The sequence below is a fragment of the Ranitomeya variabilis genome, chromosome 3, assembly GCF_051348905.1.
Source record: "Ranitomeya variabilis isolate aRanVar5 chromosome 3, aRanVar5.hap1, whole genome shotgun sequence".
Classification (NCBI taxonomy): Eukaryota; Metazoa; Chordata; class Amphibia; order Anura; family Dendrobatidae; genus Ranitomeya; species Ranitomeya variabilis.
In genome coordinates this window covers 3,945,522-3,958,909 of record NC_135234.1, presented here as the reverse complement: position 1 = coordinate 3,958,909, position 13,388 = coordinate 3,945,522, and the positions used below count along the sequence as shown (strand labels likewise).

Genomic DNA, 13,388 nt, shown 5'->3' with positions numbered 1-13,388 from the left:
TCAACTACAGTCGTTTAGATAGTTCCTCACATCGCGACAATAGATATCACGACTGTAGCACGTGTATCAAACAACTCCAGCCCAACCCATCTCCATAGCTCATCTATACAGGGGAACCAAGACCTCACCAACAGATCCTCGCCTCTTGAGGTCACTGTACCAACTGTCTCACTAAACATGTGGCCTATTGTTCTCCCTCTACTGGGATCAAACCCCCTGGATGGGCAGAAGTGTTTACACCCTCTCCCTTCAACATTTGCTTTTAGCTCAAAGAATGAAGAATGTTCCAAAAGCCCAACATGTCTGCAGAGAGGAACAAAGATACACATGCCACCACCAAATGTAGGACAGAAATGCTAATGTAGACTTTATGTACACATGAAATTTAGCCCTCATGTCTTCCGCTGCTTACTGTCATTGAGTGGAAACATTGATTCGTGAGGCTGAACATTTTCCAGGAGAGATATGTGCCCCTTAAACTGATGAGCAAGCAAATATCTAACATAGCAATAAGATCGATGTAGCGGTGCCCCGTGCTGAAAAAAGTCAGTGACCAGCTCCTCACACCTACTATATAATGGATATACAGCCAGTGAGTGTTGTAAGAGGGTCACTGGTAATGTGGTGAAAGGAGATATATTTCACTGAGGTTATTAGCTTCAGTGACATAAAGCCAGACGTTCTGCTCCAGCATGTTATGTGCTGAGAGAGGTTAATTGGCCATGACAGTGCCAGGTCTATTATGAACAGTTAAACAGTTGGGTGGGACAGCTGTTCACCATATCTCCACCTTAGGGAGGAGTCCAGGAGGTTAACATCAAGCCTTTAGACTAAGGGTACCGTCTCACTATACGATTTACCAACGATCACGACCAGCGATACGACCTGGCCGTGATCGTTGGTAAGTCGTTGTGTGGTCGCTGGGGAGCTGTCACACAGACCGCTCTCCAGCGACCAACGATGCCGAGGTTCGCTGGTAACCAGGGTAAACATCGGGTTACTAAGCGCAGGGCCGCACTTAGTAACCCAACGTCACCGCTGTGATCTGCTCTCACTTTCCGGCCGGCAGACAGTCAGAGCGGGAAGCGGACGGCCAGGGACCTGACGGACATCAGATGGTGAGTATGTACGGTTTGTTTTTTTTACTTTTACGCTGGTAACCACGGTAAACATCGGGTTACTAAGCGCGGCCCTGCGCTTAGTAACCCGATGTTTACCCTGGTTACAAGCGATCGCATCGCTGGATCGCTGTCACACACAACGATCCAGCGATGTCAGCGGGAGATCCAGCGACGAAAGAAAGTTCCAAACGATCTGCTACGACGTACGATTCTCAGCAGGATCCCTGATCGCTGCTGCGTGTCAGACACTGCGATATCGTAACGATATCGCTAGAACGTCACGAATCGTACCATCGTAGCGATGAAAATGCCACTGTGTGACGGTACCCTTACTTATTGATCTGTGGACTCTGGACGGGGGCAGACCTCCAGAGCTGGGCTCCTGGTAAACAGCTGAATCCTGTATCCTGTGCAGGCGACCCCCCAGTTATAAGGACTATACCGACTGCTGTTTGGTTTATAGCAAGAAGACTGAATATTATTATTATTCATTTCTATAGCGCCATTTATTTATTTAGTGAATATGTATGTTTCTTTTGTTTGCACTGGTTTATGAAGCCTGTTTTGAAAATTTAAAGGAGAAGCTTTCCTGTGACTACCCCGTTAAGTAGCCAAGTACCTCTATATGCAGCACATTTGCTGCATAGCGTATACTTTACCTACTATATACTGGATATACAACCAGTCGGTATGTACCTCAATATACAGCACATGTGGTATATAGCGTATACTTTTACCTACTATATACTGGATATACCAAAAAAGACAAAACTGACGGAAGCAAAGTCACAAGTATTCAAAATCTAACAAATTTTATTCAGTATTGATAGAAACAATAGCTAACCATATATATAAAAACAATTGTCTAGTGCTGTCCTCTGGGGAATACACATACATCTGAAACTGCAAGTGCAGGGCTACATGCAGCAACCACATCCAAAATGCACAAAAATAGGTAGTCGATTTATAGGCAGGTATTGTTACTGTTAGAATTAAGCCCAGGTTATTTACTGTATGTCACTTATTAGTAGGGGTATCACCCCTTACCACATTATGCCTGGATCAGTGCCAGAAAAAATATGTATAAACATAAAGTAAAGTGCTATGTGCTTAGTGAGCCTATTAGTGTTTCTGCCAAAAGAGAACAATTTAAACCATAACCATGCTGTGCACCAGGGGCTGGCGATCACGTCATGCCCCAAGTTAAACTCATATTATTAATTAGGATAGTAGATGCAATACATGACCTGCACGTGCAGTCCTGAAGGCCCCAACGCGCGTTTCGCGTCTTGCTTCTTCCGGGGGAATGTGTATGACGCGAAACGCGCGTTGGGGCCTTCAGGACTGCACGTGCAGGTCATGTATTGCATCTACTATCCTAATTAATAATATGAGTTTAACTTGGGGCATGACGTGATCGCCAGCCCCTGGTGCACAGCATGGTTATGGTTTAAATTGTTCTCTTTTGGCAGAAACACTTGTTGTATTGTTTCTATCAATACTGAATAAAATTTGTTAGATTTTGAATACTTGTGACTTTGCTTCCGTCAGTTTTGTCTTTTTTGGTATTTTCATGATTTTTGGGAAGTGTCACCTTAAGAGGCCTGATTTAATTGGTTGGATATATACTGGATATACAGCCAATGGGTATTTACTATTATATAACCCAGGTTATATAATGGTTGATGGTAGCCCGGCTAGCCCATTATAGTCTCAACCCCTGATGAAGCCGCAAGGTGAAACATGTTGGGGAGGCTGATGGCTGCGTGATTGTAACCAGCATAACAATGTGTGATGAGTGAAGCCTAAATACAATCAATAAGTCTGCACAGGAACAAAGCAGGGTAGTGCTACTAAACCAGATGGATCTGAATGTATGATCCTTATGAGGATAGATGATTACCAGCTGTGGATCTAGCTGAATGATTGCACTAATAGATCTAATAAGAATATAGGGGGATCTGCATGGTTGATCCTAGAGCCATAACGGACAGTAGTTTCTGTCGGTGGAGGATCTGATTGTGTGATCCTCTAATAATTGTGAACTGACTATAAGTCGTGATTGTACTGTGGATCCGACTACGATCTCCGAGTGATAAAATCATCCATATATCACAATAGTCAGTGAGTCACAAAGTGATCTCCTGCGGACTTGATTTTTGATCACAATTAGTAAAATAAGAATCCGCTATATTTCTGTGCATATACAAAAAAGGCAACCCAATCTGTGGACCTCAATCTCCACCAAAATAATAATTATAGATGGCGTGACCTATTGATTTGTATTTGCACTCGCACCCAATAGAGGCGCTATAGCTTTAAGTGAAGGAATTTGGGGGGGTAAATTTTACCCTGAAGGGATACACTGAGCTATCTCTCTGTTATTCAAATATGCTAATGACTGGTGTATGTCCCCTGTATAGCTGAAGCCATAAGGGTTGTGCAATACGTAATAGGCCATACACGCACTTGCACTTTTGTCACTAAGCCACTTTAGTGGCGCTCACACACATCAGTCTTGCAATGTTAAACATGTTTCCTTTGAAAATTATTAAAACTTACGTTTTGTTTCAGGATCTTGATTAGGGAACTTTAGTTGCCTTGTGTGTCAGCGGAAGGGTGAGACTCTGTAACTTGCCCCATCTTGGGGGTATTTGCTGAGACAGTTCTGTTTGCTATTGGGTGTTGTGGTTCAATAAAGCATTGCCATGCTGTTTTACCCTCACCCTGTTGTCACGATAATGTATGAAATGTTATATGATTTTGTAGCTTTGCCTGTTAGCACTCATGCTGTGAGCTAAAACCCCCCTTCTCTCTGTGTTTCTGAGATGTGTATGTGTAGATCCCAAACCCCTCATGTCCCTACCAGAAGAATTTTTATTGCGCTTGGAGCTGTAAGCTGATCTCCCTACATTGCTCACTCTCCCTCCTCCCATCTAGAATCAGCTAGAACTGGTATAGAATTTCTCTAAAGACAGGAAGTCCTTTGTTCAAATATAATAAGATATTGGGCCAACGATTTAGGCTAGGAAAATAATAAGTCCATTTTGCGAATCTCCATCGGCGGATCTGTCGGCCACAGTAAGCGCGAGCCTCTGAGCCCAACGGGTACAGAGTACGGATTTCTCCGGAATCGGGCGTCCCAACAAGCCCGAATTTGGTACCAATAGAAAGAAAATTGTAAAATAAGAGGAATGAGGGGTGTGCTGTGATTCTGACATGTTCTGGAGCGAAGATACGAGCATTATGAGAATTTGTGTTAAATTTGGTAAGTCTGAGGAGAGGGGAGAGTCTGGGGAAACCAGTCCTGTTAGTGATGTCACAGGGCTGCAGTTTATAAGTTTTCTGCAAGGCACCCAGCAGTTAGTCTTACCTGAGGAGCTCTTACTGCCAGCCCTGATGAACTGGGATATTAGGAGCTCCGCCCACTAGCCTGGTTTTGCCTGAAATGATCTGAACACATGTACGTGTCAATTTCTCATCTAATCCCTGTTATTTTATAATTACTTTGTACATACTTCCAATTGTCACTTATTGTAACATCCTTGTAATAATTTTATAAACACTGCCTGTTCTTTTTCGGAGTAAAATATTTAAATTACTAGTTTCGTTCTTCCTGCTCTAAAATGTACCCTAAGTCTTCTGAAGGGAATTACGCTACTGTTTTGGGTTGGCTTCGGACCTGTTTAATCGAAGCTGGTGGCAGCATACATTGTTCTGTGTATTTGGGAGTCGTTGTAGCGATGGCGGTGTTGATAATTATTGTTCCTGCCTGAGTGGGAGTAGTTATATCGCCATCGCCACAGCGTGCCCAATAGCCAGTACAAAGCAGGCAGCCTTTCTGGTGACTAATTACCCTACGTGCAGTACCTAGTCTGACCTGAGGGTAAGGGGGGGGGCGCCAGAGAGCTGCAAGTAAAGGGGGATATACATAAATCCCTGCAGTTCGTGGTATATCATAGAGCAGTGGGATAACTAAAATAAGCCCCTGCTGTAAATCGATAGGTCAATAACCTTGTGTGTGTTTTCATCACATTGTTAGCAGTGGAGGGATAACTAAGATAAGCCACCCTGCACATGTGATAGCCATCTGTTAACCTAAGGTCACCCCGATCCGTGACGTAGGGGTGACAGTCACGGTGTGAATCATGACACCTGTGTTGTTGTGAAGGACTAAAATTAAGAAAAAGTAAAGCGGGCTTCATTTTGTGCTTGTGACTCCATCTTGTTGTTTACAAGATACATTCTGTTACTTAATTAGGTAAAAGTTCATAGCCGTTATAAAAGCCAGACTGTTCTAGTCCGAACAAGATATGAGACTTGGGGGTGTAAGACCTTGACACACAAGCTGTTATGTTTTTTTCTATGCCACGTAGACACGGACATATATGTAGTTTCCGGTTTTTCTGTATTCTTATAGGTCAAGTACTGTGAGCGTGTTCTTATGTTAATTGCATGAAGTATAATCTGCTAACACTATAAAAAGTGTGACATAATAAACGGGGGTTAGAGATCTGCCTTTGATCCTCCCAAACAGAGATACGTCTCCGTCTGGTCATTTTCAGTTGCCGGCAACGCCCTGTGGATTAATTTGGAAATCACTTGGTCAACCATGAAGGTTCACTTCAGATCCTCCCCTAACAGCTTGGTGCCCAACGTGGGGCCCCCAAATAGGGACGCCTCTGCCCCTCGGAGGACAACAAGACAAAGGACCGTCGGACCGCACACAGGCACTGGAAAATTGGGAATGATCATCCCCCACGACAACCACGGTAAGTTGGCAGTTATACTGTTCAGACTGACCATTTGGTGTGGTTTTCCTGTGTTTGTTGCTGCAAAGAGGATCTGAGGTTGTCCCCGATGGTTGGGTGATTCTTGGGTGGAATCATATAGAGGTATAGTTCCGTTGGGGGCCCAGTGTTCGAAGCATACCTCATAAGGGACGGACACCCCAGATTGACCGGTGATTGTAATTCTCATTTTAGTCAGAATATCCTGAAATCCTGATCACTGTTAGAATCAGGCGTGGTGAGGTGATCTAAGATTGGGTAGAATATGTAACTCAGGAATATATATATATATATATATATATAAATATATATATACATCCAGAGGTGTCCGGAGGGATAGTCTAAGACACCCTCCTCCTTTCACTGAGTACCGCGTTGGAATTTTGGGCCATCCCAGTGGGGGATAGACCCGGTGGAACAGACTGAACGGCCGCTCCAGTACTGTGCACAACTGAAGTAAGGATATTTAGTTCTAAAGGAAAATCATGTTTCCGTGGAAGAAAAAGAAGAGTTTGGATTTGTGTGATGGATCGGATACTGTTAGTCTTATGGTTCAAAGACGGGGAAAGAAATCTGTCAGGAATGCAGGAAAAATATTCTCAATCATGGGTTTTCCTAAGGGCGGGAGGCTGCAGCCTACGCTTCTCTACACCGATTTCACAAAGTTACCTGATGAAGATGTTGAAGCCAAGCGCATGGCTACCTTCAAAAGATCCCCACTACTGTTATCAACAATTGTTATTCGTAAATTCTAGCATACAGGGGGATGGGTACGCCGCAACAGCCATGGCTGGTAACATGGCACCAGCCATGTGAACGTACCCCTCGAGCTTATAGCTTGGTATAGATGCTGGACATTAGTTGACAAAATTTATCTAGGGGTTATTGTGAAGGACTAAAACTAAGAGAGTAAAGCAGGCTTCATTTTGTGCTTGTGACTCCATCTTGTTGTTTACGAGATAAATTCTGTTACTTAATTAGGTCAAAGTTCATAGCCATTATGAAAGCCAGATTGTTCTAGTCTGAACAAGATATGAGACCCAGGGGTGTAAGACCTTGACGCACAAGCTGTTATGTTTTTTTCTATGCCACGTAGACACGGCCATATATGTAGTTTCCGGTTTTTCTGTATTCTTATAGCTCAAGTACTGTGAGCATGTTCTTATGTTAATTGGCTGAAGTATAACCTGCTAACACTATAAAAAGTGTGATATTATAAACGGGGGTTAGACATCTGCCTTTGATCCTCCTAAACAGAGATACGTCTCCGTCTGGTCATTGTCAGTTGCCGGCAATGACCTGTGGAGTAATTTGGAAATCACTCGGTCAACCGTGAAGGGTCACTTCAGATCCTCCCCCAACATTGTTTGAGTAGTGTTCTGCCCATGGGGAGACAGCAGGCGTTCAGTGGTATGAGCCCAGGTCCATGCAGTCTTGCTAAAGGCAGCCGGGCCAGCGGAGGAGAGCACCCACTGACCCTGTGTCTCTACACTGACTTCTGAATTTATGTGTTTCTTTCTTCAGTTGGTCAAGAGTCTGAAATGTTGACTCTTCTTGTAGGATAAATTGATATTTGTAAATTGATGAATGGTTGTTATTCACCTCTTATATCATCTCCTACAGTTTATTGTCTGCTATATGTACAAGACAGCAGGGTCATTGAACAATTATTCACAATATCACAGCGAGGAATACACTACAGGATAGCTGCCAGATCATGGCTCTATCATGAGGGACACAGATTTGGCATTTTAAACGATGACAGCTTAGGGGACCGCGGCCCTGGCTGAAAGAATACAGATCTGCTCTATTGACCATCACTGAACCCATGGATACATTTGGGTTAGTCAGGATTTGGACCCACCAGTCACCTGGCTCCATGGAGATGTTTGGAGAGGCCAGGTTGTAACCCTCTGGTCACCTGGCATTGTACCTTAATGGACTGTCAGCTTCCTAAGCTTGCCATTTCCTCCTCTCTGTGCATGCCACAGGTGGGGTAGTCGGCCCTGGAAGCTTTAAAGTCACAATTGCTCTTATCCCGGCGAGTCAGCGGAAGGGTGAGACTCTGTAATTTTGCACCATCTTGGGTATTTTGCTGGGACTGTTCTATGTGCTATTTGCCTGCTTTGTGGTTAAATAAATTATTGCCACACTGTTTTACCATCACCCTGTGTTGTCTGAGTAGTATTACGCCCACGTTAAAAGGAGAATGGGAGTTTGGTGGGATGAGCCCTGGTCCATGGGGTTTCACCTAGCGAACCAGGGAGCCTGCTGACTCCCTGTGTCTCCACAAAGGTCCAAGGGAGAGGACACCTAGCCATGAGACCCCAAGCTTGTAACACTGGAAGGTAACAGGCCAATACAAAAATGACAGCTGGGGACTAAAGAAGGGTTCTGAGCAAGAGTTTCAGGCAACCAGTAGTGAAAGAGATAGGATGCAGAATCACAGAACAAATAGAGGAGACACGTTAATCAGCAGTGTGATGTTAAAGCTGGGCTATGGTGAAAATACCATCAAATAATAGAACAAAGAAGTAATTTTTTTTAGATGTTAGTATTTATTTGGGGTTATAATACTGTTGGGAAGCCTGGTATTTTGGCTCCTGCTACCTTTTGTGTAACTATTAACCCTGCCCACTATTTGACCAATTGAAATATTCCCTTTAAACATTCTATATGTCTATATTTTTTCCATGAGCATTACTTTGCATTTGCATGGTGGTATTCTTTTGTGTAGTGCAATTCCAACTAGGTACTAAAAATCATGTTTATAAAAAAAATGTTCTAATGTATTTTTTAATATTTTTGATCTAATAAAATTGTATTATTTTATGGCTTAGTACTTCTTTGTTCTATTATTTGATGGTATTTTTGTCTTTGGGAAGTTTTTTGCCATTGGTCTAGGCAGTAATTTTCTTTGATGCATGGGTTATGGTGAAGTAGGGAGAAACAGCGGACATAGAGAGCCCTGCTGAAGGATACTGTGTGAAAAATGCTTGTATCTGTAAAGGAAACATCCATAAAACTTTGTACCTGCTATCCTTTGTATATGACCCTTGTCAAGTTACCGTTCAGTAAAGAGTTTATTTTTCAATGGTGGTCTCTCTCATTCAACTGCGAACCAACATCGGTTGCATGCGGCCTGCACGTACATGGCACCCTCATAGCACAAGTCCACACACCCAGCCAGGACTTCCACTTTCCTGTAATGTGTGGGAAGGCCACAGACAACTGCCTCGCCCATGGCTACCACCCCGTACCACTTTACACTTGGCATAGTAGGCAGGATGGAGTCTTGCAGCTGAAAGAGCAACACAGTGCAGGGAAGACTCGAGTTGCTTGGAAGATGGCGACTGCTGCGTGGCTCCGAACAAGAACTTCAAAATGCTGGTGAGTGATGCAAAACAGCAAGGAGACCGCACCCCCCATGGGTGGAGAAAGATCAAAAGGACGCAATACAGTTTCCAGACTTTCGGATGGCATGCCTACAGAATGGAATGGTGGGACCAAGAGTGCCAGCCTACAGTGGACAGTGACCATTGCTGTAAAGTGAAGTGGAAGGAAAAGGCCCTACCAATAAGGTGTGACTTAGGAAATGGGCAGTGTCAAGTGGGAAAGAGGATGATGAGTCAGAGAGGACTTCACTCAAAAAAAGGCAGGGACATGACGGGCCTCAAGAGTCTGTGCCATTTGTGGGTTGTGAGTTGGCGCCCTTGGCAGAAAGAAGTGTCGAAGACATGGAGCTGACCAGTTGGCTGGCAGAGGAGGAAGCTAAAGCTTGCGATGCAGTTCCAGAGCAAGCTGGTTCCACCAAACGGGGCCTGGAGGTAGACATGACCTACACTTTTGAGATTCCTAAGGACTGAGGAGGGAAGAGCTAAAGTTCAAAAGTTCGTCAGGGACCTAAAGGGTCTGGGCTGGTCAATAGAACAGAAAAGACGGAACAGTATCCAAGCCGGTAGCAGGATGCTAGGGCCCCAGGCTGAGCGTAGTCGAGAGCTGGCGTCCATAGGAGAGGTTACAAGTAAAAGAGGTGAATGGGAAAAGTCAGCTCACCATGTTAGATGCACTTCGTTGCTGTGAAGATCATGGCATGGAGCCGTCCTAGTTTGGGATGATAGTGATACCTCCAATGATATGGGGCTAAATACTCCCTACGCATTTCTTCCTCAATGGTGGGGATTCATCAGGGGAGTTAATATAAAGATTTGGGAAGTATGAAAAAACTAATCCTGCCCGTATGTCAAAAAAGGCCCTGCAGTGGCAAGGTGCCAGGTCAGAGAACGTGACCGCTTATGTCTCTCTCCCCATATATATCCCCCTTTTTCTTGTGTGAATCCATTTCTCGGCAAGGTACTTCCGGAAGGAGGCCAGGAAGTTTTGTCCATCAACAGTGGTGAGTAGGGTTGAGCGAAACGGGTTGATCATTTTCAAAAGTCGCCGACTTTTGGCTAAGTCGGCGTCTCATGAAACCCGATCCGACCCCTGTGCTTGTCGGCCATGCGGTACGCGACTTTCGCGCCAAAGTCGCGTTTCAATGACGCGAAAAGCGCCATTTCTCAGCCAATGAAGGTGAACGCAGAGTGTGGGCAGCGTGATGACATAGATCCTGGTCCCCACCATCTTAGAGAAGGGCATTGCAGTGATTGGCTTGCTGTCTGCGGCGTCACAGGGGCTATAAAGGGGCGTTCCCGCCGACCGCCATCTTACTGCTGCTGATCTGAGCTTAGGGACAGGTTGCTGCCGCTTCGTCAGAAGCAGGGAGAGCGTTAGGCAGGGTCCACTAACCACCAAACCGCTTGTGCTGCAGCGATTTCCACTGTCCAACACCACCTTTGGTGTGCAGGAACAGTGGAAGCTATTTTTTTTTTTTTCCCCTCAGCGCTGTAGCTCATTGGGCTGCCCTAGAAGGCTCCGTGATAGCTGTATTGCTGTGTGTACGCCACTGTGGAAACCAACTGCTTTTTTCAAAGCACATATCCTCTTGTTCCTTCCTTTCTGCACAGCTATCTTTTTTGTTTGTCCACACTTTTTATTTAATTTGTGCATCAGTCCACTCCTATTGCTGCCTGCCATACCTGGCTTACATTACTGCAGGGAGATAGTAATTGTAGGACAGTTTTTTTTTTTTTTTTTTTTTTTTTTTTTGTGGGAGATTAAGATTGGCATTTCTGCTACAGTGCCATCCCTGTGTGTGCCATCTCTCACTGAGTGGGCCATAGAAAGCCTATTTATTTTTTCCGTGATTTGTGTTCTAAAATCTACCTCAACACAAAAACACTACATCAATCAGTGGGAGAAAAATATTGGCCTCAGTCAGGGCTTGTGTGCCACTGCTGTGTGTGCTATCTCTCATTCAGTGGGCTATAGCAAGCCTATTTTTTTTTTTTTTTTTTAATATTATTTGGTTTCTAAAGTCTCCCTGAAAAAAAAAAAAAACCTAAAAAAACAGTGGGAGAGTAATATTGCCCTTTCAGCTTGTGTGCCAGTCTTGACTCCTGGGTGTGCCACCTCTCTCCCTCTCATTCAGTGGGCCATAGAAAGCCTATTTATTTATTTTTTTAAATATTATTGGGTTTCTAAAGTCTCCCTGAAAAAACAAAAAATACATAAAAAAACAGTGGGAGAGTAATATTGCCCTTTCAGCTTGTGTGCCAGTCTTGACTCCTGGGTGTGCCACCTCTCTCCCTTTCATTCAGTGGGCCATAGAAAGCCTATTTATTTTTTCCGTGATTTGTGTTCTAAAATCTACCTCAACACAAAAACACTACATCAATCAGTGGGAGAAAAATATTGGCCTCAGTCAGGGCTTGTGTGCCACTGCTGTGTGTGCTATCTCTCATTCAGTGGGCTATAGCAAGCCTATTTTTTTTTTTTTTTTTTTTTTTAATATTATTTGGTTTCTAAAGTCTCCCTGAAAAAAAAAAAAAACCCTAAAAAAACAGTGGGAGAGTAATATTGCCCTTTCAGCTTGTGTGCCAGTCTTGACTCCTGGGTGTGCCACCTCTCTCCCTCTCATTCAGTGGGCCATAGAAAGCCTATTTATTTTTTTTTTTTAATATTATTTGGTTTCTAATTCTCCCTGAAAAAAAAAAAAAAACCTAAAAAAACAGTGGGAGAATAATATTGCCCTTTCAGCTTGTGTGCCAGTCTTGACTCCTGGGTGTGCCACCTCTCTCCCTCTCATTCAGTGGGCCATAGAAAGCCTATTTATTTTTTTTTTAAAATATTATTGGGTTTCTAAAGTCTCCCTGAAAAAACAAAAAATACATAAAAAAACAGTGGGAGAGTAATATTGCCCTTTCAGCTTGTGTGCCAGTCTTGACTCCTGGGTGTGCCACCTCTCTCCCTTTCATTCAGTGGGCCATAGAAAGCCTATTTATTTTTTCCGTGATTTGTGTTCTAAATTCTACCTCAACACAAAAACACTACATCAATCAGTGGGAGAAAAATATTGGCCTCAGTCAGGGCTTGTGTGCCACTGCTGTGTGTGCTATCTCTCATTCAGTGGGCTATAGCAAGCCTATTTTTTTTTTTTTTTTTTTTTTTTTTAATATTATTTGGTTTCTAAAGTCTCCCTGAAAAAAAAAAAAAAACCTAAAAAAACAGTGGGAGAGTAATATTGCCCTTTCAGCTTGTGTGCCAGTCTTGACTCCTGGGTGTGCCACCTCTCTCCCTCTCATTCAGTGGGCCATAGAAAGCCTTTTTTTTTTTTGGTTTTTTTAATATTATTTGGCTTCTAAAGTCTCCCTGAAAAAAACAAAAAAAACATAAAAAACAGTGGGAGAGTAATATTGCCCTTTCAGCTTGTGCGCCAGTCTTGACTCCTGGTTGTGCCACCTCTCTCTCTCTAATTGTGGGCCATAGAAAGCCTTTTTTTTTTTTTTTTTTTAATATTATTTGGTTTCTAAAGTCTCCCTGAGAAAAAAAAAAAAATAAATTAGGTGGGAGATTAATATTGACATTAGTGCTTGAGTGACAGTCCTGCGTGTGTGTCATCTCTGTGATTTTGTGCCACAGAAAACAGAGTGTGTAACATTGTGCCTGATTTTCCTTGTGGTCTCACCAACCTGTTAAGGGATATTGAAATCATACTGAAGTTATAGCTCACCGTGTAAGTTGTTTGACAGCAACAAATAAAGTTACTTTGGTTAAGATTTTAAAACAATGAGGAAGTCTGGTGCAAGAGGTCGTCGTGGGCGTTCATTGTCAGCTGGTAATGATGGTAGTGGTAGTGGAGCATCAGGTGGTCGTGGGGATAAAAATATTCCACCTAAGTCTGGAGCTGTGGAGCCAGTTTCGTCGTCAGGCTACACAAGGCCTCGAACGCTCTCTTTTCTGGGAGTAGGAAAACCGCTTTTAAAGGCGGAGCAGCAACAGCAAGTTTTGGCTTACATTGCAGACTCAGCCTCTAGCTCTTTTGCCTCCTCTTCCGAAACTGGTAAATGTAAAAGCAGCGCGTCGCTTGTGGATGTTC

The 13,388-nt window shown here is 43.6% G+C and overlaps 1 protein-coding gene across 1 annotated transcript in view; it reads right to left on the bottom strand.

Moving 5' to 3' along the window:
• The window catches only part of LOC143814896 (vang-like protein 1), a 234,770-nt gene that overhangs the window by 114,705 nt on the left and 106,677 nt on the right, over positions 1 to 13,388 (bottom strand). The window lies entirely within an intron of this gene.